The 27,637-nt window shown below is 46.4% G+C and overlaps 1 protein-coding gene and 1 long non-coding RNA gene across 6 annotated transcripts in view; one reads left to right on the forward strand and one right to left on the reverse strand.

Annotated features, from left to right (window-relative positions):
• Window positions 1-262: 262 nt before the first annotated feature.
• The window catches only part of LOC106508814 (uncharacterized), a 46,194-nt gene continuing 18,819 nt past the window's right edge, over window positions 263-27,637 (forward strand). The window contains exons 1-5 of one of the 3 annotated variants that reach the window (XR_001305881.3): window positions 263-357; window positions 2,366-2,453; window positions 15,381-15,442; window positions 23,307-23,517; window positions 25,455-25,782. This is a non-coding gene — a long non-coding RNA (uncharacterized LOC106508814). Of the gene's footprint in view, window positions 358-2,365; window positions 2,454-15,380; window positions 15,443-23,306; window positions 23,518-25,454; window positions 25,783-27,637 lie in introns of those variants that run through there. The other 2 variants (XR_002342450.2, XR_014844780.1) reach the window with 2 other exon arrangements.
• Window positions 25,956-27,637, reverse strand: part of MTHFD1L (methylenetetrahydrofolate dehydrogenase (NADP+ dependent) 1 like) — a 190,682-nt gene continuing 189,000 nt past the window's right edge. For all 3 annotated transcript variants that reach the window (XM_021086779.2, XM_085023849.1, XM_085023856.1), the window contains one exon: window positions 25,956-26,324. The gene's annotated coding sequence lies outside the window, so the exon portion shown is untranslated. The remainder of the gene's footprint in view (window positions 26,325-27,637) is intronic.

The following is a 27,637-nucleotide window of genomic DNA, read 5'->3' on the forward strand; positions in this document are numbered from 1 at the left end:
GGTGAAGCAGCTGAGATTACAGGAATAAAAACACCAGAGGCATTTGCCCAGATACCAGTATTCAGGATGCTTCTTAAGCAAATGGATAAATCCTCCCCAATTTACCTCTCAACCCTCCCGGAAGACAACTTGGGCATTCAAATCATCCAGCCCTCCTGAGAGTAGGAGTGAGTCTGCAGCAAATAACAAAGGAGGCCTGCGGTTTGCTGCTCGGAGGGCTCCCCTCCTCCTCCCTTTAATGATTGGCCGGCTGGCTGGCTGCAAACCAGCCTTCATTTGCCAGGAGGAAAAAAGGGGAAAAGGTCAAAGTGTGAGAAGCAGATCGATTCCTCGCCTCAAGCTAATTCTTTTAACCAGGTGAGTAGCCCCAGTTTCTGAGAGAATCCCAGGGAGGGCAGAAGACCGCTCTGTGGGTTCTCCGTTTTGGTTTGCGGGGGCTACCTTAACACAGTTTCGCAGACAGATGATAGCAGAAATGGTCACAGTTCTGGAATCTCAACGTCTGAGATTAAGGTGTTGGCAGGATTGTTTTCTTCTGAGGGCTGAGAGGGAGGGATCTGCTCCAGGCCTCGTCCCTTGGCTTGTAGACAAGCATTTTCTTCCTGTGTCTCTTCATGTTGGCTTTCCTCTGTGTACATCTGCCTCTAAATTCCTCCCCCAATCCTTTCTGGGGGCTACACTAATGGCATGTGAAAGTTCCTGGGCCAGGGAGTGAACCTGAACCACATCAGGGACCCAAGCCGCTGCAGGGATGCCACCAGGTCCTTAACCCATTGAGCCACCAGGGAACTCCTAATTTTCCCCTTTTTATAGGGACTCTAGTCATATTGGATTAGAGCCCATCCCCATGACCACATTTTAACTGGAATACCTCTATGGAGGCCCCATCCTTTTTTTTTTTTTTTTTTTTTAATGGCTGCACACAAGGCATATGGAAGTTCCCAGGCTAGGGGTTGAATCTGAGCTGTAGCTGTGGCAACACCAGATCCTTTAACCCACTGCGCCAGGCCGGGGAGCAAACCTGCACCTCCACAGCCACTTGACCCACCACAGTCAGATTCTTAACCACTGCACCACAGCGGGAACTCCCCCCTGAGACTCTTCTTCCTCCCTCCAGCTTACATCCAATCAGTTGTTCATGCTCTGGCCATTCTCTCCCATCCTCAAATGAGGTCACATTCTGAGATACTGAGTGTGGGTGGGTGTTAGTGCTTCAACATGTGAATATTGGGGGGGACACGATTCTACTCAAAGCATCGTCCTACATCCCACTATCCGCTTGGTGACTTTTTTAACCTTCTGCCAATGTCACAGCGCTGCCACCGGCTTTGCCCCTCTCCTTGTGTCCCCAGGGATCCCTGTGCCATATGCACTGGGCTTTGATGATCTTTCTCCAGTTTTTCTTTCCATGTCCATTTCGGCCACCATCCTCAATGATTTCCACTGAATGGGGACAGCCTGGTCCACACTCAAACCCATCACTTCTTTGACCTCCTCTACACCAAGGTGACTGTCACCTTTGCCTCTCTCTAGCTCTGTAAGGTGCTCCCCGGCTGCCGTTTAGACCTTGCAACTGCATGAAGCTGCAGTGCCCTTCCAAAATCTCCAAGGGCAGTGCCCCACTCTCTGGTGCCACCCTCCCAGACGCCCATCCAATCTGCTCCTTTCAAGCTGACAAACCCCTCAAGTCCCTTCCTTCCACCCATTTTCCCAGCTCCCTTCCAGCTGTGTCTCTTCCAGCATGCCACAGATCTATGTGGTCCAATACAGCAGCCTTGAGCCACATTGGCTATTTATTTATTTATTTATTTGTCTTTTTTTTTTTTTTTTTTTTTGCTATTTCTTGGGCCGCTCCCACAGCATATGGAGGTTCCCAGGCTAGGGGTCGAATCGGAGCTGTAGCCACCAGCCTACACCAGAGCCACAGCAACGTGGGATCTGAGCCGTGTCTGCAACCTATACCACAGCTCACGGCAACGCAGGATGGTTAACCCACTGAGCAAGGGCAGGGACCGAACCCGCAACCTTATGGTTCCTAGTCAGATTCGTTAACCACTGCGCCATGACGGGAACTCCCACATTGGCTATTTAAATGTCCATAAAGTTTGGAGTTCCCAAAGGTTTAAAATTCAGTTACTTACTTGTGCTCACCACATTTGAAGTGCACAATAGCAAAGGTGGCTAACAGCTTCTAGAACATTTCTATTACAGCAGAAAGATCTCAGGACAGCCCCCCTCTAGGTCCTCAAAGTCATCCTTTGAACTAATTTTTCGGTTATGGATAAATTTACACACCGTGTGAAGTCAATGAATAAATGCTTATATTTTTTATTTCCTTGTCCTTTCCCTGCCTCTCAACTGACAGATGCACAGCTGTGACTCGGCCTTACCTTCTACCTGTTTTTGCATCTACACCTGACTGCACAGCACAGCTGGAAAATTTACACAACAGGGTATGTAGGTATCACTTTTGTGCTTCTCATCTATAAAATGGAGACACAACAGTGCTCATAAGATTATTGAAAAGATGGGAGTTCCCGTTGTGGCTCAGTGGAAACAAACCTGACTAGTATCCAGGAGGCTGTGGGTTCCATCCCTGGTCTTGCTCTGTGGGTTAAGGATCCGGTGTTGCTGTGAGCTGTAGTGTAAATCACAGACTTGGCTCAGATCCTGCATTGCTGTGGCTGTGGCGTAGGCTGGCAACTATAGCTCCAATTCGACCCTTAGCCTGGGAACCTCCATGTACTGCAGATGCAGCCCTCCTCAAAAAAAAAAAAAAAGATTATTGGAAAGATGGAATGAGATAACGCCAAAAAGTGATTAATGTAATGTTTGGCACATATTTAGCACGACAATAGATTATAGCTGTTATTATTATTATTATTGTTAAAAACATTTTTTTTTAAACCTCAGCTGGTGGAGTTCTGGTTGTGTTGAAGTGGGTTAATGACCTGGTTTGTCTCTGTGGAGTCCTGGGTTTGCTCCCTTGCCTGGAGCAGTGGGTTAACGATCTGGCATTGCTGCTGCTGTGGTATAGGTCGCAGTCCAGCTGGGATTCGATTCCTGGTCCCGGAAACTTCCATATGCTGTGGGTGTAAATGAAAAAGAGAAAGAAAGAAAGAAAGAAAGAAAGCGAGAAAGAAAGAAAGGGAGAGTGAAAGAGAGAAAGAAAGGGAGAGTGAAAGAGAGAAAGGGAGAGTGAAAGAGAGAAAGAAAGCAAGAAAGCAAGAAAGCAAGAAAGCAAGAAAGCAAGAAAGAAAGAAAGAAAGAAAGAACCAAAAACCTCAGCTGGACCCTGACATCATCCTTCTATTTTTCACAATAACTGAGCCCCGCCCCTCTACTCCTAAAGAAGAGAGGCATTTTTAAAGCGACTTCCCTTCTCCTGCAAAAATATTTGTTTATATTTTTCTTCTGGCTCAGTGGAAGAAAACTTCCTTCTGTAGTAAGTCTTTGCAGAATAAGATAGAGCTGCTTTCAGGTGGTGATTTTTCTAAGACTGCTGGTAATACCCTTCTTTTAAGGCAAGAGAGCTGGGAGGAGAGATGGAGAGGCGGTGTTCCAGAAGCCAGGAATGCCGACGGGCGTGGAAGAGCTGACTTCAGTGAGAGTAGGTTCTGTCAAATGATGGGGCCAGACACCCGATTACAGCGGGTGGAAGAGCAAGTGAAAGGTCCTCTAGGGAGTTCCCACTGTAGTTTATCGGATCAAGAACCTGACTAGATACATGAGGACACGGGTTTGATTTCTGGCCTCACTCAGTGGGTTAAGGATCTGGCATTGCCGTGAGCTGTGGTGTTGGTCACAGGTGCGGCTTGAATCCCAAGTTGCTGTGGCTCTGGTGTAGGCTGGCAGCTGTAGCTCCAATTTGACCCCTAGCCTGGGAACTTCCATATGCCACAGGTGTGGCCCTGAAAAGACCCAAAATGACAAAACCCAAAACAAAACAAAACAAGTTTGCTTCTGGGGTTCTCTTGTGGTGCAGTGGGTTAAGGATCTAGTGTTGTCACTACGGTGGTGCGGATTCAATCCCTGGCCAGGAACTTCTACGTGTTGGGGGTGCAGCTAAAAAATTGAAAAAAAAAGAATTTTTTTAAAATAAAAAGCCTGCTTCTTGAAAGTGGGGACTGTGTTAGCACTGTAATTCTGAATGTGGCAAGAATCTTGTGAAGGAAACATTTGCAATCTTTCAAACTACAGAATATTGGCTCCAATTTGTAGATTAGAGCAACTTAAATGCATTCATCTGGGTGATGGCTGTGGCTGTGCATAACTTCCCACGCTGACCCCTGAATTAATGAATTAATAGCACATGCTCCAGGTTCTACCCAGCTCTTTTATCTAATTGAATGCAAATTAAATATGTATATGTAGTAGAGTGAACTTGGAAACCCTACAATCCCTCAGAGGAAACCAACCTCCAAATGTTCAATATGGCCAATGGCTTCCCCTAGACCTTAGCATGAGATAATTTTCTTAAGCTTTCCACACTTCATCAGAAATTGAGAAGAAAGAACATGAGCTAACACAGGATAAAGAAATGGATAGCCCAGGCTCGAGCCCAATTCACTTGAGATCATGCAAACCTGCTTTGCTTTAGCAAATGCAAAACTATCCAGTTAAAACGAGCATTTTTTTTTTTTTTAAGATAACTACATCTCAGCGCTCCTTATAAAAAGCTTGTCCTCACAGATTGGGGGTCACTTGCTGAACCACTTGTATCTCTACTGTCACTACACAGATCAAACTCATGAGCCTTCCTTACTGGAAAGAAAACCTATTTAAAAAAATGCAACTGTATCTCAGAAATTCAGACAATAAAATTTAAGACATGAATCAGAAAGTCTTGAAGCTATCACCACATGGACTCTTTCTCATTGGGTCTGTTCAAGGCAGCCCAGCCAGAGCCCTTGGCATTTGCCACTCAGGAGAGAGGACTGAACTCTTCATAGTGCATCATTGTAGCTTGGCTCTGATTTGTTAAGTCTCCTGGGATGGCAAGTGATAGAAATGTAACTCAAATGGGTGTAACGTAAAGAGCGTTTCTTTTGGCTTAGTCATTGAACAGCTGTGCTCATGATTGAATCCAGGATGCCATCAGGATATGATCCCTTTCTCCATCTTTGTTTTTTTTTTTGGCTGTGCCCATGGCATGCAGAAGTCCTCAGGCAAGAGATCAAACCCATGCCACAGCAGCAACCAGAGTCATAGAAGTGACAACACTGGATCCTTAACCCTCTGAGCCACCAGGGAACTCCTCTTTCTCCATCTTTCACTCTCTGTTCTCTTCTGTTGCCTTTATCCTCAAGATGCCACTCTCTAGGTGGTCCTCTGGCAGCTCCAGGCTGACTTCCAAGCCTCTCAGCAACCTTAGTGGAAAAACGAATACTTTGTTCCCACAGAAACCCCACTAGGTTTCTAAGTTCTAGGATTGGCTTTCATAAACCTAATTTAGGTCATATTTCTGATCCTAGTAATTAGCAGACCTAGGTCACTAGCTCAGAGCTGGAGCTGTGGTTGGGGTTACCCCTCTAGAATCACCCAAGAGTAGAGATATCTGGTTTCCCAAGGGAAAAGGAGGACTTATTTATGGAAATAGAGGACTAGATAGGGGCTGGCAAAAGCAAAATCTGTCCACCACATGCCAAGATGTGAGTTGGCAGTACAAAGAAGAAAGTAATGAGGCAGTTCCCATAATGGCTCAGCGGTAACAAAGCTGACTAGGATCCATGAGGACATGGGTTCAATCCTTGGCCTCGCGCAGTGGGTTAAGAATCCAGCATTGCTGTGAGCTGTGGTGTAGGTTGCAGACGCAGCTTGGACCTGGTGTGGCTGGGCATAGGCCAGCAGCTCCGACTGGATGCTGAGCCTGGAAACTTCCATATACTGTGGGTTCAGCCCTTAAAAAAAGAAAAAAAGCAGTGGCATTGTCACTGCTGTGGTTTTGATCAATGCTGTGGCTTAGGTTCAATCCCTGGCCCAGGAACTCCTGGATGGCCAAAAAATAAATAAATAAATAAAAATTAAAAAAATAAGGAGTTCCCCATGTTGGCTCAGCGGAAACGAACCCGACTAGTATCCATGAGGATGCAGGTTCGAGCCCTGCCCTCACTCAGCAGGTGAAGGATCCAGCGTTGCCTTGAGCTGTGGTGTAGGTCACAGATGCAGCTCAGATCCTGAGTTGCTGTGGCTGTGGCAGCAGCTCTAGTTCGGTTCGACCCCTGCCCTGGGTGTGGCCCTAAAAAGACCAAAAAAAATTTTTTTTTAATAATAAAAGAAATAGCAAGTAATGAGAGCACAGTTGCATCTCTGTATTTTCACTCTATGGAGATATCTAACATATACACATTAGATAGATACTCATATATATACACATACATATAAACACACACACATAAACATACGTATGTATAACACATTATATATATACATACTCATTCATGTATATACATACATTTACATATGCGTATTCATGTATATATACATACATGTAATTCTATATACATATTTATATATGTTGCACATTTTATTAGAAGGCGCAGCTTCTGAACTTTATCACTCTCCATGTGCTGATCCATATGAGGTTCCGAAGAGACCAGATAATGACTTTCAGATTTTGTTGTAGTTACTATGTACCAGTGAGCTTCAGGGACAGATTTGCATCTCACGCACCTTAGCAGGAGTCTGATTGTCAGGGCGCCATGAACATCAGTCACTTCTGAGGGACCAAGAGTTCCCCTTCCCTCTGCTTTAGGCCTGGCCTTTACTGGAATCCCCCTCCAATGGTCTGAGGTCTCTGACAGGAGGGCGAAGTAAACTTGGCCATTTCTAGGTTTGTTTTCTCAGCCCTCGAAAGGAGAAGGCACCGGATGTTGACTTACGGAGTACAATTTGTCTGTGTTTGGATAGCTTAGAAATGTGTTCTTTGGACTATACATTTGGCCTAAAATACCCAGTGTGCCACGGCACACCTGCACCCATATCCTCACCCCCGACCCCCACCCCCCCAAGGTAGGATCACCACATTCACCGTTTGTAAAGATCTGGTTTTAGGGTTGAAGTCACTGATACAATCCTATCTTCATTCGCATAGGTTTATTGGAGAAATCTAAGATAGGATATTGGAATTGAGAGGTCACCTCCAAATCCATCTTCTTTCCTGTTGGTTGATGGAACCCTTTTCTGCCATTTCCGGAAGATGCCCGATCAGTTCCATTTGAGAACTTCCTCCGTGAGGGAAATCACTAGGAAGAGATTCTCTAGCCCTTTTCATTGCGAAAGTGTTTGAATTATGGGTTCTTTCCCATATTGATCTGAAGTTGCTCCCTAACAGCCACCTCTCCCAAAGCAGCGAAGCAAGTTTTGAAGAAGCTTTGTGTGCCTCTTTTTAGCAATAGATGAGCGTGTGCACTTCAAACGACTTCTTGAGTGTCTCTTTACAAGTCAAAGGCTCATCATCTTTATTTCAGATCAGTAACAAGGCACGTGTCTGGAATGTGTATATGGTTTCGGTATAAACAGTCCCCAAACTCATGTATCAACCTGACAAAGTCTAGACTCAAGAGTTTGTTTCAAGAAGAAAAACAAGCCAGCCATGATAGAAAGAATCACCAGCCTATAAATTGTGCTGAGGTGTGTTTATATAACTAGATTCGAGTTTAAATAAAGCAATTGAAGAGTAAACTAAACTACCAGTCATAGCTGTAAAAGCAACATCAGGCAGAGTCAGCTGAAAGGACAGGTTACATTTGCCTTGATCATGAACATGAGCCAACACAGATTTCCAAGCAGATGGCCAGCACATCAGGACATCGCTTCCAGGGGGTAAGTGTCTTCATTACCACTCTCATCTTGAGAAGCTCAAGTTCAAAGAGATGAGCGACTGCCTCAAGTCAGACGGAGCCCTCATTTCAGGGGCCAGAGTACCCGTGACCACTATGACCTCATCCAGGTGATGGTTTCCAGCTGGTTCATATGACCCTGTTGATTCAGGCTGGTACCCCAAAGCTATTTCCCATCTCGTGAGACCACAAGCTCGCTTAGGGGTGCCGGTACTCCATTAGGGGTGCACCATCATCAGATTCCTAGAGATGTCTGGGCCCCTCCCCTTCCCCTCTCCCACTGCATGTATCCCTATAGCTCCTGAACCATAGCTCAGCCATCAGTCAAGGTTCTAGAGAATCAGGGACATGATTTGCTCAGTGATTTTGGTTTCTGCTAAGGGTTAAGCAAAGTTAGAAAAGGAGGACGGTTGGCCCAGAATAATATATTCAAGTGATAGACTAAAAACAAGTCCAGGAAGAAGCTGTAGGAGGGAATTTGTGGAGTTTATAAGCAAAATCAATGCTTTATATAATTTCATAGCCATGTAATAAGTAAATGTAATTTAAAGCAAGCTGCTTTATGTTGTGTGTATATGATGGCAAACATAAACTATATATCAAATGTATATCTTTAAGACATATGATCTATTATATTAGATGCTGGAACTATCTGAACTTATAATTAGACAGGAATGAAATGGACAGATGGTATAGGTGGGCGGCTCAGAGTTGCAGGTAAATGTCACTGCCCAGACCTGACATAGCTCACCTGGAGCACTTTAATTAGCTCCCAGTTGGTCTTGCCTCTCATTTCTCTAATCCATTTTCTCCAGGGCCTTGAGGGAAATACTTGCTGAAAATACTTCTGTGGTCCCTTGGTGTCCCTGGAATAAAGACCACACTTTTCGGAGCTCCTCTGTGGTACAATGGATTAAGGATCCAGTGCTGTCACTGCAGCAGCTCAGGTCACAGCTGGGGCACTGGGTCATTCCCTGGCCCCTGGGAACATCCACATGCCATGGGCACAACCAAAAAACAAAACCCCCAAAAGACTACCCCTTTTTTGGCTGTGCCTGTGGCAGGTGGAAGTTCTCTCTCATACCAGGGACTGAAGTGCGGAGCATTGACCCAGGCCGCTGCAGTGACAATGCCAGTCCTTAACCTGCTGCACCACAAGGGAACTCCTAGGTTTGTGTTAATTTGTTATGTGGCCATAACTAACTAACACAACACTGCTTATTGGGTGTTACCCACAGCAGGTAACGGATTTTGGCTATTGGTAGTTAGTAATCAGGGCAGAAATTGCTATGTAGAGTTATTACCAAAGGCCCTATAAATTTTGGGCTTTACAGAAAAAAAAGAGAACATATGAATCCTAAGAAATGAGGTCTATGTGTGTGTTTAGTATTTTAAGCACAGATAAATGTAACAGAATACAAATGCTGGTCAGCGGAGTTCTGATTATTGTGGTCAGTTCCTCCTCGCGGAGCCGCGGCGAGGAGCTTCAGTCCTCATGGTGTTGAGAAATAGGGCCCTGGCTTTAGATTCGTGCTCTTTGTACCTCAACTGCTCCTCTATAAAGTCCTTGCAATTTTTGTCTCCAGGCTGTTTGTCATGGCATTGGTTGCTTCCTGTTTAAGGACCTTATTTCTATTTTCGGATCTCTCTCCATGTCTGCAAGGATGATGGCTCAACTTGGCTTCAACTTCCAAAGCTTCGTCCATTGATTTGCATGATGCTTTGCTCTGTTAAGAGACCTGACTCATTCTTTTCTTTTCTTTTCTTTTTTTTTTTTGGCCATACCCACGGCATATGAAAGTTCCTGTGCTGTGCAGAGGTCAGACTCTTAACCCACTGGGCCACAGCGGGAACTCCAGCGATCTGACTCATTCTTAATATCTACATTGTGTCACTGTACGGATGTTCCGATGATTTATTTTTGTTGCTGTTAGCTAATTCCTAGGTTGATTTTCAATGGTTTTGGCCAACGAATGCAAATATGCCATGGTTTTGCAATAGCCCACAGGCAAGCCAAGGCTCGGTTGTACTGTTATTTCCTTTTCTTGCTTTTTTTCCTCCTTCTCTTGCTGAGGGTCACTGGCAACACAGATAAGCCCAATGCGAATCTTGTTAAGGATCCTAATTAATGTTGCGATAAAGGGGGACAGAAGACTCATGGTTAAAACAGACTTAAGAGACTATTTGAAGGCCAGTGAATCTTCATTGCAAAGCTGAGTTAGCTGTGTCTGCTTCGGAGCCTGGAATCTCAGGCGAGCAATTCTTGATTGTATTAGTGATGTGCGAATAGGAGGAAACCTAATCTAAAAATAATCCTGTGTTCTCATACATATTTTAATTACATTGAAATAAGGATGTATCTAATTTGGGGAGATTTCAATTAGTTTAGGGCAAAATGATGAAACTTACTCTGAAGATGACCTGACTTTGCGGGAGCCAGCAAAGTCTGTCCTGTTTTGCGCCTGTGTCTTTCAGCCCTTTAGCCCTGAAGGGGCTGCAGCATCGTCACCAGGTAGAATAAGAACGCACAGCAGAGCTGGCTCCTGGCTGGACGCAGGTCTTATTTTCCAGGCTAATAGTTTTTCCAGGGAGAAAGCTCTGTGGTAGTTTGGCTCTGACGTTCTTTCTGCTATGGGACTGAGCAGCAGCTGGGAGCCGGGGTTCGGGGGTCCCTCAGACCTAGGTCCAAATCCCACTCCTACTCACCTGCTGTGTGTGAACAAGTCACTGAGCCTTCTAAACCTCTGATAACCTCTCTCTCAGATGAGGATAATTATACCAGCCTCACGCAATCCTTGTGAGGATTAAATGAGGTCATGCCGATAAAATGTGTAGCAGGCAGCCTGGTATATGGCACGCTCTCAATAAATACTGATCCTTGGCTATCAGAGCTGTAACAGACAATTCTTTTCAAATTTAAATAGGCGACCTGAGCCACAGCAGTGACAACGCCAGATCCTTAACTTGCTGAGCCACCAGGGAACTCCACGAAGACTTTAAATTCAAGCCAATAAGATTTATCTTTGCTTTAGTACCCAAACACTATCATACTAGTATAAAGTCTGATTTAGAAAATAATCATGTCTAAAATACACATAACATTTATTACTTTAACCATTTGAAAGTGTGTAATTCAATGGTATTCATTATATGCGCAGTGTTGCGTAACCATCACCACTGCCTAATTCCAAGCATTTGCATCACCCAAACAGAAACTCTGTACCAATTAAGTAACAACCCCAGCCTCTGTTAACCTGCAGTCCACTTTTTGTCTCTTAAGAATTTGCCTATTCTAGGTATTTCATATAAGTGGGATCACTCACCACTGTCCTATTATATCTGGCTTATTTCACTCAGCATGTTGTTTTCAAGGTCCATCCATGTTGTTGCCTGTGTCAGAATTTTACCCAATTGCATGCATATTTCATATTTTGCTCATCCATTCATTTGTTGATGGACACTTGGGTTGTTTCCACATTTTGGCTATTGCTGTGAATGTGGTATACATGTTGGCATCCCTATTTTTAATTTGATGGGCATTTACCTAGGAATGGAATTGATGGGTCTTATGGGAATTCTATATTTAATTTTATGAGGAATTCTGTTTTGGTATAGAAATAAATAGGTTTAAAAAGGAGACACAGGAATTCCCGCTGTGGTGCAATGGAGTTGGTGTTGTCTCTGCAGCGCCAGGATGCAGGTTTGATCCCTGGCCCCCTTCTGTGGCTTAAAGGAGCAGTGTTGCTACAGTTGCAGCATTGGACACAACTGTTGCTTGGATCTGATCCATATGCCACAGGGTGGCCAAAAAAAAAAAAAAAAAGAGATACACTGCAAACCACATGGAGTAAATTCATTGCTATGATAAGAAAACAAGCAAAACAATCCCATTTGTGGTTTAGAGTGACAAGAATAATCTTGACAATCTATTTTTTTAAGATTTTAATTTTTTTCCATTGCAGTTGATTGACAATGTATTTTTAATCTGATAACACAAAGTTAAGAAATAATTAATTATTGGCGTTACCGGGTTCAGGATCCAGTGTTGTCAATACTGTGGTTTGATCCCTGGCCTGGAAACTTTTGCATGCCACATCTGTGGCCAAAAAAAAAAAAAAAAAAAAAACCAAATTGGATTGTTACAAAAACTGTATTCAAAATTCAACCTTATTAGGAGTTCCTGTTGTGGCGCAGCGGAAACGAATCTGACTAGGAACCATAAGGTTGCAGGTTCGATCCCTGGCCTTGCTCAGTGGGTTAAGGATCTGGAATTGCTATGAGCTGTGGTGTAGGTTGGTGGCTACAGCTCCAATTAGACTCCTAGCCTGGGAACCTCCATATGCTATGGGTGCAGCCCAAAAAGGACAAAAAAGACAGAAAAAAAAAAAATCTCTGGTTGTACTCCAAGGATAAAAATCTCTCAGTTCTTAGGTGATATTGGAAGACAGGCTAGAAGAACTGGCCCTGCCTCCGTAGTAGTTTGGTAAGGAGGTGCTGGGCCCGGGGAGGGGCCTGGCTGTGGGAGGCACCGTTCTAAGCAGGTGGCAGGAAGGGCACTCCTAAGACTCTGACTTGGTGGAGGCTGGGGAGGGCAGGAACACTGGCTTCTGTCTCAAGTTACTCCCTGGCCACTCGATGGCTGAAATCAAGTCAGAGGTGACAGTGTTATAGCTGCAGGTGATCTGGAGTTAGAGAAAGCCAGTGTCAGGAAAGTCCTGAGTTCCCCTGCTGAAGGCAACCAAGAGCTGTTGTGGCAAAACCACAAAGGCTGATGGCTCCTCAGATTCCTCCGACTCCTCTGAAATAGCGCGGCAGAGCTTTGATCTTCTGCTCAGTTCAAAGTCCTTCTTCTGCCTGCAGTGACTCAGCATGTGGGTGGGGGGACGAGTCTCTGGGGAGACAGCTGGGTGTGGCAGGGACACAGCTGGAGCAGTGGCCGTCCAGATGCCTCGCTGTCTGCCTACACAGCCCTAACCATGTCACCTTAAAGGGGAAACCTCCTCAGCGGATGGGTAATAAGGTGATACTGGATACAGTTCCTTCATACAGCACACCAGCGAGTGTGTTTTCTCTCCGGTCCGTTTCTAAGGGCACCTAAGGGTGAGCTTGTTCTAGAGAGGCTGCCTCAAGGAATGGCACCATCCATTCTCCTGGGAGCCCAGACCTGGCCTTCCTCTCGGTCCTCATCTGCGGGCTTCAGTCTCAAAGGTGAGGCTGCTGGGGGGCCGGTGGGACTCTTTCCTCAGGGGTCAGCTCCAGATGGGGGAGCTTTCCTGCCCTCAGGGGGCCTGGCTGCACTCACAGCTTGGGCAACCTCCGTGGGGATCCCAGAGTGGACTGGCATTTTCCAGGGCTCCCTCCAGCTCCCTGTTCCTACCATGCAGACTCCAGCCGAATTCTGGATTCATTCTAAATTCTGAATTCTGGTATGAGACTCTGCCACTCAGGGTTGCAAGACTCAACCCAGATACAGCGAAGTGGTCACTTGAACAATGGGGGTGGGGGGAGATAAGGGTGTCCGCCCTCCATGTGGTTGAAATTTCCCATGGAACCTACAGTCGGCCTACCATGTTTGTGTTTCCGGTTTTGCATCCATGGATTCAACCAAGCTCTGATCAGGTAGCTGGCAGTGTATGTACAATCTACCCCTGGAAAAATCCACATGAATGTGGACCTGGACAATTCAAAGGGTCAACTGTATTTAAGCAGACAGAGGAAGTCTTTAAGGAAAACGTCTTATTCCTTTAACTTTGTGAACTATGTACTCTGCACTACTGTTGACCCTGGGATATGGTTCAGCCAATGTAAGGTGTAGATAGCCATCCTTCATTGCCATCTGCTACCAACCTCCAGGATAAGCCTGCAATTTTCCTGATAGGGTCTCATGCCAGGGTTCTCTCTTTGTCCTGTTTCCTGCTTCCATCACCGGCAGTTGTTTTTTTTGTTTGTTTGGGGGTTTTTTGGGTCTTTTTGTCTTTTAGGGCCACACCAGCATATGGAGGTTCCCAGGCTAGGGGTCCAATTGGAGCTGTAGCCGCCGGCCTACGCCACAGCCACAGCCACCGCAATGTAGGATCCGAGCTGCATCTGCGACCTACGCCACAGCTCACGGCAACGCTGGATCCTTAACCCACTGAGCAAGGCCAGGGATCGAACCCACATCCTCATGGATCCTACTCGGGTTCCCTAACCACTGAGCCACGATGGGAACTCCCCATCATGGGCAATTATAATGTTCATGTTGGGAATGAATTGGTTCATTCATTCATTCGACAATAAAAATAGTTTGAGCAGCAACTGCTGTTGGCTACTAAGCAGTGTCAAAGTACAGAATGGAGATCAGACTTGAAAATTCCCTGAGCAGACAAAACCAGCAAAACCATGTAAGCAAATCCTGATTTACTTTATCCTGCAACACAAATGACGTTAGCTTGGGTCAGTTCTTACACATGCCTTTGAAAATCATAAATGAAACATATACTGTTTTCCAGAATTGGCGTAATGTCACCACTTTGAACCAGTCCCTATCATTAGGAAAAACTTTGATGCTATAACCAATCACCGTAAAGAATAAACAGCCCCTAGGAGTTCCCTGGTGGTCTAGTGGTTAGGATTCGGCACATCCACCGCCCTGGTTCAGTCCCTGGTCTGGGAACTGAGATCCCACATCAAGCTACTGCACACTGCAGGAAGGAAAAAAAATAAAAAAATAAAAAAATAAACAGTCTCCAAATTTTCACTTTTTAAGCTGTCCCGTGACACATATCTCTGAGCTTCTTTCCACTGTTGGTTTGAAAGCTCCCAGTTTTGCTTTTTGTTTTGTTTTGTTTTGCTTTTTAGGGCTGCACCTGCCACGTATGGCTAGGGGCTGATAAGGGCGGTAGCCGTCAGCCTACACCACAGCCATAGCAATGCCAGATCCGAGCTGCGTCTGCGACCTACACCACAGCTCACGGCAGCGCTAGACCTTTAACTCAGTGATTGAGGCCAGGGATTGAACCTGCGTCCTCATGGATACTAGTCGAGTTTTTTTTTTCCTTCCTGCAGTGTGCAGTGGCTTGATGTTGTACCCCTGAGGCACAACTGGAACTCCGAAAGCTCACAGTTTGTGAACAGCTCTTATGTGCACAATGAACGCTTACTAATAACTAAGTTTGTTGACCTGATGGTTTTAATTTAGCTGTTTCTGGATTTTTGACAGCAGCAGGAGTAGAAATAACACTACCAGTAATAGCGATAAGGAATCGTCAGTTTGTCACGTATTACCTTCTGCAGTGTCCTTGCCCACCGTGGCTGTGTGACATCCTTAGTCATCCTGGCCGAATCTGCCTCCAGTCAGGGCTGGTACCAAGCACAGAATAAGTACTCAGCACTGAAAAATATTTCTTAAAATAACTGCATATCCAATAAAAGATGCTATTCATCTCCAGGTACAGTGGTTCAGAGACTCTGCCATAAGACCATAGACTTTTAACACTATCTGAGTGGAAATATTACCGGTTTTGCTATTAATTTCTCTGTTTTGATCCTGTAACTCAGGTCCAGGACCAGTATGAGCACCTGTGATGTCTATGTGGATGGAGAGTGCCTGGAATTGGCGGGTTTGCACAAGGACACCCCCTCCCCTGCCCTGGCTCTTCTAGCCTCAGTGTGGGGGCGCTGGTCACAGGGTGGGGAGAAAGCTTTTCCTCCAAAGACACTTGACCATTTTGGTCAGAGTGGGGCGAAAAGCCTGGTGTGCAGAGGTTGGTGGCCGAGGGAGACAGGGTACAAGGTCCATCGTAAGTGAAGTCACTGTCTTCTTGTGCACCTGGCACACAGTCTCTCTGACACGTACAGAGACAGCCCGTGGCTTTTTCCCGGCTCCTTTCCTGTGCCTGTCCTTATCCCGGCTCCTGGGAGCCCCCATCTAGGCTGGTCCTGATCCTCCCCCTGCGGCCGGTCCCCTTCACTCTCAGTCCTCACGGGGCAGCCGATCCTGCTCAGTCTGGAAACTGCCAGTCACTCTCAGGTGTCTGCATGGAAGAGGGACATTAGCTCACAGCTCTGCTCCTGCTTCAAAATCTGCTAAGAACGGAACTCCTCATGTTCCATTTCTCCTTTAGGCATGGCCAGTCTCGCCAGCTAGTTGGGGGCTTTAACGCTCAGCTTGCCTGCCGGCTTCATTATTGTTTGAAGGTGGTTTCTCTGACGTTGACTTTGCTGTGTTTGTGCTGGAACGTGTCCTGGGGTGAATGGGAGCCTTTTGAGGGGACAGGATCATTTTTTTAACCCCTAAAACCTGTGTGTTTTGGGAGTTCCTGTTGTGGCTCAGTGGTTAACAAATCTGACTAGCATCCATGAGGATGCAGGTTCGATCCCTGATCTTGCTCAGTGGGTTAAGGATCTGGCGTTGCCGTGAGCCGTGGTGTAGATGGCAGACACGACTCAGATCCTGCATTGCTGTGGCTGTGGGGTAGGCTGGTGGCTACAGCTCCAATTTGACCCCTAGCCTGGGAAATTCCATATGCCATGGGTGCAGCCCTAAAAAAAAAGAAAAAGAAACAGAAAAAAAAAAAAAAACAAAACCAAACCATGTCTTTTGGGAGTTCCCATCGTGGCTCAGTGGTTAACGAATCTGACTAGCATCCACGAGGACACAGATTTGATTCCTGGCCTCGCTCAGTGGGTCAGGGATCCAGTGTTGCCGTGAGCTGTGGTGTAGGTCAAAGACTCGGCTTGGGTCCCACAGTTGCTGTGGCTGTGGTATTGGCTGGCAGCTGCAGCTACAAATTGACCCCTAGCCTGAGAACCTCCATATGCTGCAGGTGGGGCCCTAAAAAGACTGAAAAAAGAAAAAAACAAAAAACCCCCCTGTATGTTTTGGAGTTACTGTTGTGGCTTAGCGTGTTAAGAACGCAACTAGTACCCATGAAGATGAGTGTTAGATTTCTGGCCTTGCTCAGTGGGTTAGGGATCCGGTGTTGCCACACACTGTAGCATAAATGAAGGATGTCACTCGGATTTGGCATTGCTGTGGCTGTGGCATAGGCCAGTGGCTACAGCTCCAATTTGACCCCTAGCCTGGGAACTTCCATGTGCCACAGGTGTGGCCCTAAAAAGACAAAACACAAACACCCCCCAGCCCCCAAACCTGTGTGTTCTAAATAATTGCTTTGAACCCTCTGAGTTTTTAATTTTAAATTTTAATTTATTATTATTATTATTTGGTCGCACCTGCGGCATGGGGAAGTTCCTGGGCCAGGGATCAAACCCATGCCCCTGCAGTGACAACCCTGAATTCTGAACTGCTAGGCCAACTGAGTTTTTCAAAATAGGGGAGCCCAAAACCATTTGCCAGGTAAGACATTCTTACCAAATTGCTACTAGCTCCAGGAGAGTGCTGCCTTTTTTTTTTTTTTTTTTTTGGTCTTTTTAGGGCCGAACCTATGGCACACAGAGGTTCCCAACCTAGGGGTCGAATCAGAGCTACAGCTGCCGGCCTCTGCCACAGCCACAGCCACTGCAGATCTCAGCCATGTCTGTGACCTGTGTCACAGCTCATGGCAATGCCGGATCCTTAACCCACTGAACGAAGCCAGAGATGGAACCCGCATCCTCATGGATACTAGCCTGATTTGTTTCTGCTGAGCCACGATGAGACTCTGAGTGCTGCTTCTGAGAGCATTTCCCCGCTAGCTCACTCTGCAGAAAAGGGGCCAGTCCTGGGGTGGAATGCTGCAGATGGGCTGTTATTTCCACTTGATGTGTCCTGAGGTTCCAGGAGGACCTCGAGCATCTCAGATAGCACATACATTCTTTTTTTCCTGTTGGCCAAAGCTCCATCTGTCATTTTTGCCTCTCTGAGCTCAGATTTGTCAGAAACCAGAACCCACTACAAATTTGTCTCTCCCTGCACAAGCTTAGCTCCTTAACCCTCACCACGCCCCCTGCTCTCTGCCAAGTCCCTTCCCTGCCCTTCCTCCAGCCAGTTCCCATCTCGCGGGCTGTTTCCAGTTTGGTCCCAGTGCACTCATCGCTCCAGAACTATGGCCTCCCACCTTCCCCCCGTTTCCCTCCTCCCTAATTATTTAGCACTTAAGTGGATTTTTCTGTTCATCTGTAGTTTGTTGTGGCTATTTCTTTCTGTCACTTTTGTTTATACATATTTACAGTTAGTTCAATTATCTGTTCTAATGGTGATCTAGGTGGCATGAATAATTTAACAATAATTTACATTTGGCTTTGGAATGCCTTTCTGTACTCACATTTGAGTTTGGGGATATTCTGGGAATTCACATTTCAAGCTCAGTCATGAAGCCACAGTATAAAATGCCTTGGAAGGAGTGGGGGCGTTATTCAGCCTCTTTTCCCCTGGCCCCTGAAACAGCCTTCGGCTCCTGGCTCCAGGATGAGGTTGGAAAGCATCACTTCTCATACAGTTGTCTTGTTCTGGCCTCAGGAGAGCCTTTCTAGTCCCTTCGGGGTGTCTGTCTCAGCTGTTTGTCTGGTACACGTTGTCTCTATCAGAGGGGAAGGTAATCAGGAGGCTGGCTGGGGGAACATTATCGGAGCTTCTGCAATTATCGGGGAAGAAAAATTCCTTAATTGTAAGACTCGGCCAAGTGAGCATTCATTCAATACGTCTGCTCATCAGTGCACACACCGAAGGTTAGCCGGTCTGATTGCTTTGAAAAATTGTCCTTGCCATCCTTATTGTAAAACGCTTAAGCAACATGATGGACGATGGAACCCATTAACTGGCAGGGTCCTTTCCCATAAATAGAGATGTGACCCTTGAAACTAGCAGGGTCCTTTCCCATAAACAGAGATGCCCACACAGGGTTGAGTAAACAGATGACATTCGCCGTGGTGAGCCTGGGCAAAGGTTTGCCGCCCTGACCACACCACGAGAAATATTTAAGTTTAGCGGATTTGTTACATAAACACTCTAACCTCAGACTCAGTTGGGGCAGTTACATCGCTCTCCTCTGAGAGAACAAAGAACAAAACCGCCGTGCGTCTCATTCCAGTCGTGGGGTGTGAGATGACTGACAATGGATCTGAAAGTCTGTCTCTTTCAAAGCATCTCAGGAGACTTAAATACAAATCTAAGGTGCTGAAGAGAAGGGGAGCCTTACCACCGAGTGTTTTATAGAAACAAACTCGGGAGTTCTGGTTGTGGCTCAGTGGGTTAAGAACCAGACTAGTATCCCTGAGGATGTGGGTTCAATCCCTGGCCTTGCTCAGTGGGTTAAGGATTCAGCCATTGCCGTAAGCTGCAGGGTAGGTCACAGATGCAGCTTAGATCTGGCATGGCTGTGGCTGTGGGGTAGGCCGGCAGCTATAGCTCTGATTTGATCCCTAGCCTGGGAACGTCCATATGCCACAGGTGTGGCCCTAAAAAGACAAAAACAAACAAACAAACAACAAAACAACAACTCAAAATCATGGTGATAAATCCCCCCCTGGCAGGCAGATAGAAAGCCCTCTCCCACACTGACCCCTCCCTCCAGGATCCTCGCTGTGGCTTCTGGGACGGGTTGACTGCCTTCCCCCTACCCCGTCTTGATCTTCCTCGTTGATCCATGGAGCCTACCCATCCTGAATTATTAGACACGATTCTGAGATGAGAGATCCTCAGCTTGACTGGTCTCATGTATTTTTCTTTGTCCATTGAAGCTTCCTAAGAGATCTGTAGTTGCTGAGATGGTTTAAGGCTTAACCTTGAGGGGCTTGGAAGCCTAGAGACGCCACAGCTGAAGCAGGGAGGGGAGTCACGGAAAAAACAAAACTTAATTCCTTGGCTCTGAAGGGGTATCGGGAATTGGGAGGGTGTAACAGTGATGTCTAACATGCAGGTGGGGCCACCACGGGGCGGGAGCTGGCCTGCTCTTAGCATTTATTCCTCCTTCCAACAAATCTCTGCTTAGACCCTTTATGTGTTACCCATTGCTCTAGGCTCAGTAGTGATACAAAAGTGGAATTTAGGTTGATTTTTTTTTTCTTTTTTTTTTGGCCATGCCTGGGGCATGCAGACATTCTCAGGCCAGGGATTAAACTCAAGCCACAGCAGTGACAATACCAAGTCCTTAACCACTAGGCTACCAGGGAACTCCATCGGTTGATTTTTATTATGTAGGACGCAGGAGAATAATTTAGCGAATTGTTAAAATGCTGATTTCTGGGACTGATTCTAAAGACTCCGCTTTACTAGGTAATTTTTAACAAGCAGCTCAGGTAATTGTAATGCATATGGTCCTGAGACCAGTTTAAACAAAACAATCACGGTTCTAAAACCTCTAAGTAGGGAGTTCCCGTCCTGGTGCAGTGGTTAACGAATCCGACTAGGAACCATGAGGTTGTGGGTTCGATCCCTGGCCTTGCTCAGTGGGTTAAGGATCCGGTGTTGCCGTGAGCTGTGGTGTAGATTGCAGACACAGCTTGGATCCCGTGTAGCTGTGGTTCTGGCCTAGGCCGGTAGCTACAGCTCTGATTAGACCCCTAGCCTGGGAACCTCCCATACGCCGCGGCAAAAAAAGACAAAAAATAAATAAATAAATAAAATAAAACCTCTAAGTAAAACCAGCCCAAAGGCTTGGGAGTCTGTTAACTGCCCAGAGAGGATTTCTATGTTCAGCTGGCTCAGCTGGGTTTAGCTTACCTTGACAGTGGCCATGGCGTCACGATGTTGAACCATGAAGATGTCCATTGCAGCCTTGGGCTCAGAAAGCAATGATAGGTTAGGTGCTACACTTTGGACCTGGGGAGGGTGTCAGCCCAGAGCTTTAGCAGCTCGAAGGAAGAGCATTAGGTTAACCAGGAAGACAGCATACATTGATAAGGCTGTGATCACGGGAGGGTGGTGAGGTGAGGCATTCCACTCGCCTTTGTCTCACGGTGAAGGCTCAACTACCTGGGCATGCTCTATTTTGGTGAAGTATTTTCCCCACCCTTTTTGGTTCATGACATCTGTCTTTTTCCTAGAGTCAACCACCTTACAGAGACCTGAAGGAGGGCCCAGGGGACATCATTGAGAATGGTTCTTTGGGGAGTTCTCCTGTGGCGAAGCGGGTTGACGATCCGCTGTTGTCACTGTAGCAGCTGGGGTCACTGCTATGGCGTGGGTTCAATCCATGATCCAGGAATTTCTGCATGCCATGAGCATGGCATTAAAAAAAAAAAGTTTCTTTGAACAGTACCCTGAATATAAGGTTGTTTTAATGTAAATTCAGAACATGGTGCAACTGTAGGTAACATCTCACAAATAGCTGCTAAGCCCGGGGACTCTGGCCTTTCAGGCAGGGACATGGCTCTTTAGCTGCCTCATTTCCAGTGTTGAATGGTATCTGCCCTGGTCTGTGGACACTGGCCTGCTCTTAGGAAATTTCCGGGCTCTTGCAGAAATTTTGTCTATCTCTTGAAACCAAATCAAACCTTCTAACTGACCAATAACTCAGTCTCAAAATGAATGCCTCCCTTAAAGAGTTGTTCTTAAGGCTTCCCTGGTGGCCTAGCGGTTAAAGGATCTGGTGTTGTCACTGCTGTGGCACAGGTTTGATCCCTGGCCCGAGAACTTCTGCATGCTGTGGGCAGGGCAAAAAAAAAAAAAAAAAAAGTTGTCTCAAGTGTGACATGGAGTCAGTGGGAAATCTGCTAGGGACATGCCGTAGGCTGTGAAATCTGCCCAGAATCACTGAAAATTTGGCATTTATGTATCTCAGTAGTTTTCTCATGACATAAACTAAAACCTTTTGGTTAAGAAATCCTCCGTTGGTATACACTCCAACAACAGCTGGATGCCCTACAACTCAATTCAATTTCGATGCTCACTACAGCGTCGGGCAGACCCCATGGGTTAAAGAGCAGGGTTCCACCCAAAGACTGTCCCCACTTCCTGACACCAGCCACTGATGTCAGCAAGTGGGCTGACACATGTGCGATGACCAGATGGTTGAATTCACGCAGAAGGTACTTACTGACTGGAGTTTCTTTCATGACTCAGCCATTAACAAAGCCGACTAGTATCCATGAGATTGCAAGTTTGATCCCTGGCCTCGCTCAGGGGGTTAAGGATCCAGCATTGCTGTGAGCTGTGGTGTATGTCGCAGACGTGGCTCGGATCTGGCGTGGCTGTGGCTGTGGTATAGCTAAAGTTCTGATTCGACCCTTAGCCTGGGAACTTCCATGTGCCACGGATGCAGCCCTAAAATAGAAAAGAAAGAAAAAAAAGTACTTAGTGTTTGCCTACTACCTTCCACCCACTATTCTGTGGGGACACCCCAACATGTTCCCTTTAGTCATTTTTTTTTGGTAATTTCCCTGTACTATGGTCATTATGCTGTTGTTTATGTATATTGCCTTTGTTTAACCCCATAGTTGTCACTAGCGGGATTTTTTTTCTTTTTATTCTTAGGGCATACGCAAGTTCCCAGGCTAGGGGTCTAATGGGAACTGCAGCTGCCCGCCGACACCAGTCACAGCAGTGCTGCATCCTTAATCCACTGAGAGAGGCTGGGGATCAAGCACGAATCCTCAAGGATACTGGTGGGATTCTTAACCATTGAGCCACAACGGGAACTCCCCCTTTCGTCATATGCTGATTTCTTTTTCTTAAAGCATCCTGCCTCGTGCTTGGTAGCTGCCCAGTCCATGTTTGTAGAGTAAATGAACAAGTCAATGAGTTAAACAATGTGACGTAACAATGGTTAAGGTTCGTCATCAGCCAAACCGTACAATAAAACCTGTCCTTGTTGGAAATGGCCGCAGCTGGTTACCCTGAGCCAGTAGCCCCCAGAACTAGGACGCAAGCGGAGACCCCGTGTGAGCCTTGGGGACACCAGGTCCCACGGAGGCTTGGGTACCAGGGGCAATGTCTGAAGCCACATGGGGAATTGAACCCCAAAGCAGGGCGGGAATGAGAGCTCAGGAGCTGGCCCAAGGGGTGGGGTTGCTAACCAAGCTGTCCATTGTCACAGCATGCTACGGTTTCCAGAGCTGCTCCTGTCTCGTCTCTGATTTAGCTCTGGGAAGCACCCAGTGCCTGCTGCTGCCTGGGCTGCTCCCAGAACAAGAATCTCAACTACAGACCAGGAACTTAGGGACGGCCTGGAGCACAGATGCAAATGTAGTGATGTCTAAGAGCAACACGACAAGACCACAATAGTTAGGCGGCAAGAAATTCATCCAGTCCCAGGGTCATTGCCTGTTTTGGGGCCCTAGATCCCTTTAACATTCTGCGGGAAGTCCATGAACCCCCTTCTCAGAATATTCTAAAGGCCATGTGTGATGATAACGCTGACCCACGAGAGAGTGAAATGCCATTAGTAAAATATTGAAAAGGTGAAACTGGCTTGTTATGATCATTATATAACTACAGATGTGATAAAGTCATTTGAGTAATAAAAAATTAAAAATAAATAAATAAGTAAAATACTGAAAAGGTTACCAAATTTGGTTGTAACAGTATCTGGGATCTTTACACAGGACCGGACGGGGCAGATTTAGCAACACAACAACTTTAATAATTTAGATGATGTGCTGTTGTGAGGCGCACGCGGCAGTGAAGGTCGGCAGGCACGACTGCAAATACTAGCACCTTGCTGATCGCTACCGCCACAGACATCGGGGCCTTGAATACCGCTGGCGTTTGCTGCGGGCGTTCACAACGGAAGGCACTGCGACTTTACAGCGTGAGGTGAGTGAACACAAAGATGTCATGTTTGTCCCTGTCCAGGTTCAGACTCCTGGATTCCGGGCCACTTTCCCTGCTTAAAGTGTAGCTCTAAGAGCTTTTCTGGGCTCTCTCCACGGCCGCATTGAGTTTCAGGAAGATCCAGTGGTCAACTCATTGCTCTGCCGCAGCGATCAACTCTTTTGGTGAATGTAGATTATAGGTTTGAAACAAATGGGATGAAAGTGCACTTATTGCTTAATGTTCACGCCCTTGTACATACGTTTGTACAAAAGCAATGGATGGATACGCGTTGTGTATGTGGAGTTTTCTGGAGTTAATAACACCAACTTCACACGTCGTCTTATTTATCGGCATGTGTAAATTACTATAAAAACCAATCCCTAGCCTAGGAGTTCCTATCGTGGCTCAGCGGTAAGGAACCTAATCAGTATCCATGAGGACGTGGGTTCGATCCCTGGCCTCGCTCAGTGCTAAGGCTCTGGCATTGCTGTGGCTGTGGCGTGGGCTGGCAGCTAGAGCTCTGATTGGCCCTTGCGCCTGGGAACTTCCACATACTGCAGTTTGGGCCCAATTTTAAAAAGCAATAAATAAATAAATAAATATTAAAAGAAAATCCCTGGGTACTATTATGCAGGAGGATTCTCTTTGGAGTCAGTATGTCATAGTTAAAACAAAGAGAATTCCTAGAAAGAGAGGAATAAAAAGAACACTAAAGAATGGACTGGCTGGAGTTCCCATCGTGGCTCAGTGGTTAACGAATCTGACTAGGAACCATGAGGTTGCGGGCTCGATCCCTGGCCTTGCTCAGTGGGTTAAGGATCCCGAGTTGCTGTGGCTGTGGTGTAGGCAGGCAGCAGTAGCTCCAATTGCACACCTAACCTGGGAACTCCCATGTGCTGTGAGTGTGGCCTTAAAAAACAAAAAATAGGAGTTCCTGTCATGGTGAAGTGGTTAATGTGTAACGTATCTGACTAGCAACCATGAGGTTGCGGGTTTGATCCCTGGCCTTGCTCAGTGGGTTAAGGACCCGTGTTGCCCTGAGCTGTGGTGTAGGTTGCAGATGAGGCTTGGATCCCGAGTTGCTGTGGCTCTGGCGTAGGCTGGTGGCTACAGCTCCAATTAGACCCCTAGCCTGGGAACCTCCATATGCCGCAGGAGGAACCCTAGAAAAGGCAAAAAGACAAAAATAATAATAATAATAAGTGGAAGGTAACTGCTTAAAAATCAATTCACGAGAGGCATTCCTGCTGTGGCACAATGGGATCAGTGCTGGCTCTGCAGCAACGTCGATCCACAGACCAGGGAGGTGGGTTAAGAATCCAGTATGGATCGTAGCTGCAGCTCGGATTCCATACCTGGCCAGGGAACTTTCACATGGCCCAGGCTGGCAAAAAAACCAAAAAACAACCCCCTCCCCCCAAACAACCTGCAAAAACAATTCATGAGAAAGGCTGCTTACTGAGCACATTATAGAGAGAACACGCTGTGAACTCTGTCCTCTTCAAATACATTGTCATGTCGGAGACACAGCGCAATGTATATTTGGAGCCGTGACCTCCCCAGCGAAGGGCAAAGACGGGGGTGCGTGTGGGGCGGGGAGAGGATGATGATGGGACTCAGACACTTCAGTGAAATTATTCTTGGGACCACCAGACTGTCGTGGGGAGGCTTTTTGGTTACTACAGTGTTTGGGGACACATGAAGTCGTGCCTAAAGATTCACTAGGAGCAGAGCAGCTAATGAGCAGGGTCACGGAAGGGGTACAGAACAGAACGTGCAGGGGGTGATGGCGACGGCTTTCGCAGGACGTGCCTGGGGGACACGGAGGATATTTATGGTGGCTATTTTACTTATACTGCTCGGAGGACAATCACCGCTTGTTTGTTTCTGAATCCTTGGTTTTGTCTGAGCGTTTATGTAATTTTATATTATTACAGGAAAAAATGGAAACGAGAGGGTCAGGAACTCCCAGGAGGGGGAAGAGACCATAGAACATTCTTCACTACAGTGGAAGGGCTGGACAAATGGCACAACACTTGCCAACCATCTGACCTTTAAGAGTCCTGTTTCTTGCCCTATGGGTTCATGAAAGCTTAACGGCCATGGTGATGCATTCATGGGTAGAAGACACTAGCAGAAATGCATTAGTGTTTAGGTAAGCCATGCAAACTCCACTGGCACCGACAAATAGCTCTGGGTATAAGATGCATTTTGTTCCAAAGGATATTACAACTCTTCAACAGTCAGACGATTTCACAATTGGCCAAATATTTCTGTGTGTGTGTGTGTGTGTGTGTGTGTGTGTGTGTTATTTTTCCCTTGTTATGTTTCTAAAGCTCTGGTCGCATTCACAATTTTCCAGGAAATTGGTGTCAGGTAACAAACCCACCAGGAACAGCTACCTCTAGAGAGCAGAGCGTTTTATCTGGCACTCCGAGTTTGCTGGTTGGTTTGCTGCATACATGTTTATTTTCAGTTCAAAGACAAAATAGAAAACTCCATAGTGGGACATGTTACCTCTCAGTTCACACTCTTCCAATCTCTCAGTTCCCATAAAATAAACATTCTAAAGTGTAAGCGGTGGGAAATAATGTAAACTCTGCAGAAACAGAAAATAAATTAGTTTCTTTCAGACTTGGTGGAGGTCCTTTACTGAACACTCTGCTGCCAACAGAATTTGCCTCAAACGAAGAAGAAATCCTTGGCCTCTTTCGCCATTTCTCCGGCATTGCGTAACAGCATATTTCAAATTCATTTTCTTCTCCAACTGCAGCAAAAAGGCAGGCAGGCGTTTGTGTTGGTGGAGTCTGAAAAACAGAGAGAAAAAAAAAAAAAAGGTTCAGTGGTTTAAGAAGAGCTTTATCGGCGATGTCAAACTCTTCATATTTTATAGCTCTAAAGCTGGAAACCAAAAGGAAACTCAGAGCAGAAAAGGGATTCTATTCACAAGGCAAGGCTGGGGTCTTTGCTTGGGACCCTTTTACTTGTGGGCCGTGGAGAACAGACCCTGCACCACTCTGGACTCAGCCAGCATGGATGCTGCAGGCAGCAGTTCTGAATTTCCTAAAGGATTCCCCTTGGGGATCGTGGCTGAAATTCCGACTTCCAAATTTTCGATCTACAGGTCCTGTCGAGGGAGAACATCCAGGATTTTAGAGGAGGAACCCTGCTGCTTGGATTTCAGTTTCTCTTTTACAGCAGGCACAGAAAGAGAGGTCTGAAAAATGCATTTGGGACAAGAGTGGAAGTGAATGGATCTCGAATTTCTTATTATTGTTCAAGCTTTGTTGTTTTCTCCCCCAAAGACTCTCTGCCACTGTCGAATCCTGCAATCTTTCAGAAAAAGATGGTCAAACTATATTATTATAAAGAACAAAGCCAACAAAACACCTAAGTTTAAAAAAAAAAAAAATGTCCACCAGGAGAAACGCAAATGCAAGGACTTGGCCTTTGATCTGAATTTATACACGGAGGAATTTATCTACTGGGCCAAGAGTTCAAACTCGGCTGGAATACAGCGAGCCGGCCTCCCACGGATGAGTGCAGGGTCTGGAGCCAGAAAGGATGCTTGATTAGCTTCAGAACAGAAGACGGCGGTGAAGGCAGGGGACTAGGAACTTCAAATACTCCCCTGATGTCTGATTCAAGGCAGGGAAGTAAGCAGAAAACAGAAGTATCGCAAGCATAATAAACATTATCAAAAAGAAAATATTTTTGCTGTTAGGAAGGGAGGTTTGCAGACCTTGCCCCTCCCCCTCTCAGGGACATGCCAGCCTCTGGCTCTGGTGACCCTGAGGCACAGAGGCTCTTGGGGAGGGAGGGGAGGTGGAGAAGGGGGTGGGCTCGGTGGACTGGAGATGCCCTGAGGCGATGCCCTGGACCAAGGCCTTCCCTGCCCAGTGGAAGACCATCTGATCAGCCACGTGTCTGCTATATCAATGGCTTTTTATTTAAAGGCGTTTAGATGTTCCCGCTCTGGTGCAGCAGGTTAAGGATCCAGTGTTGCTGCAGCTGTGGCTTGGATTCAATCCCTGTCCTGGGACTTCCATATGCCTCGGGTGCAGCCAAAAACAAAGGGGAGGGGGGCTTTGAGTTTGTGGTTCCACATTTTTAGGAAACT

This window comes from Sus scrofa, chromosome 1 (genome assembly GCF_054392235.1).
Source record: "Sus scrofa isolate SSC_HxYL_T2T_F1_AM1 chromosome 1, Sscrofa_HxYL_maternal_Yorkshire_Landrace_v2.0, whole genome shotgun sequence".
Classification (NCBI taxonomy): Eukaryota; Metazoa; Chordata; class Mammalia; order Artiodactyla; family Suidae; genus Sus; species Sus scrofa.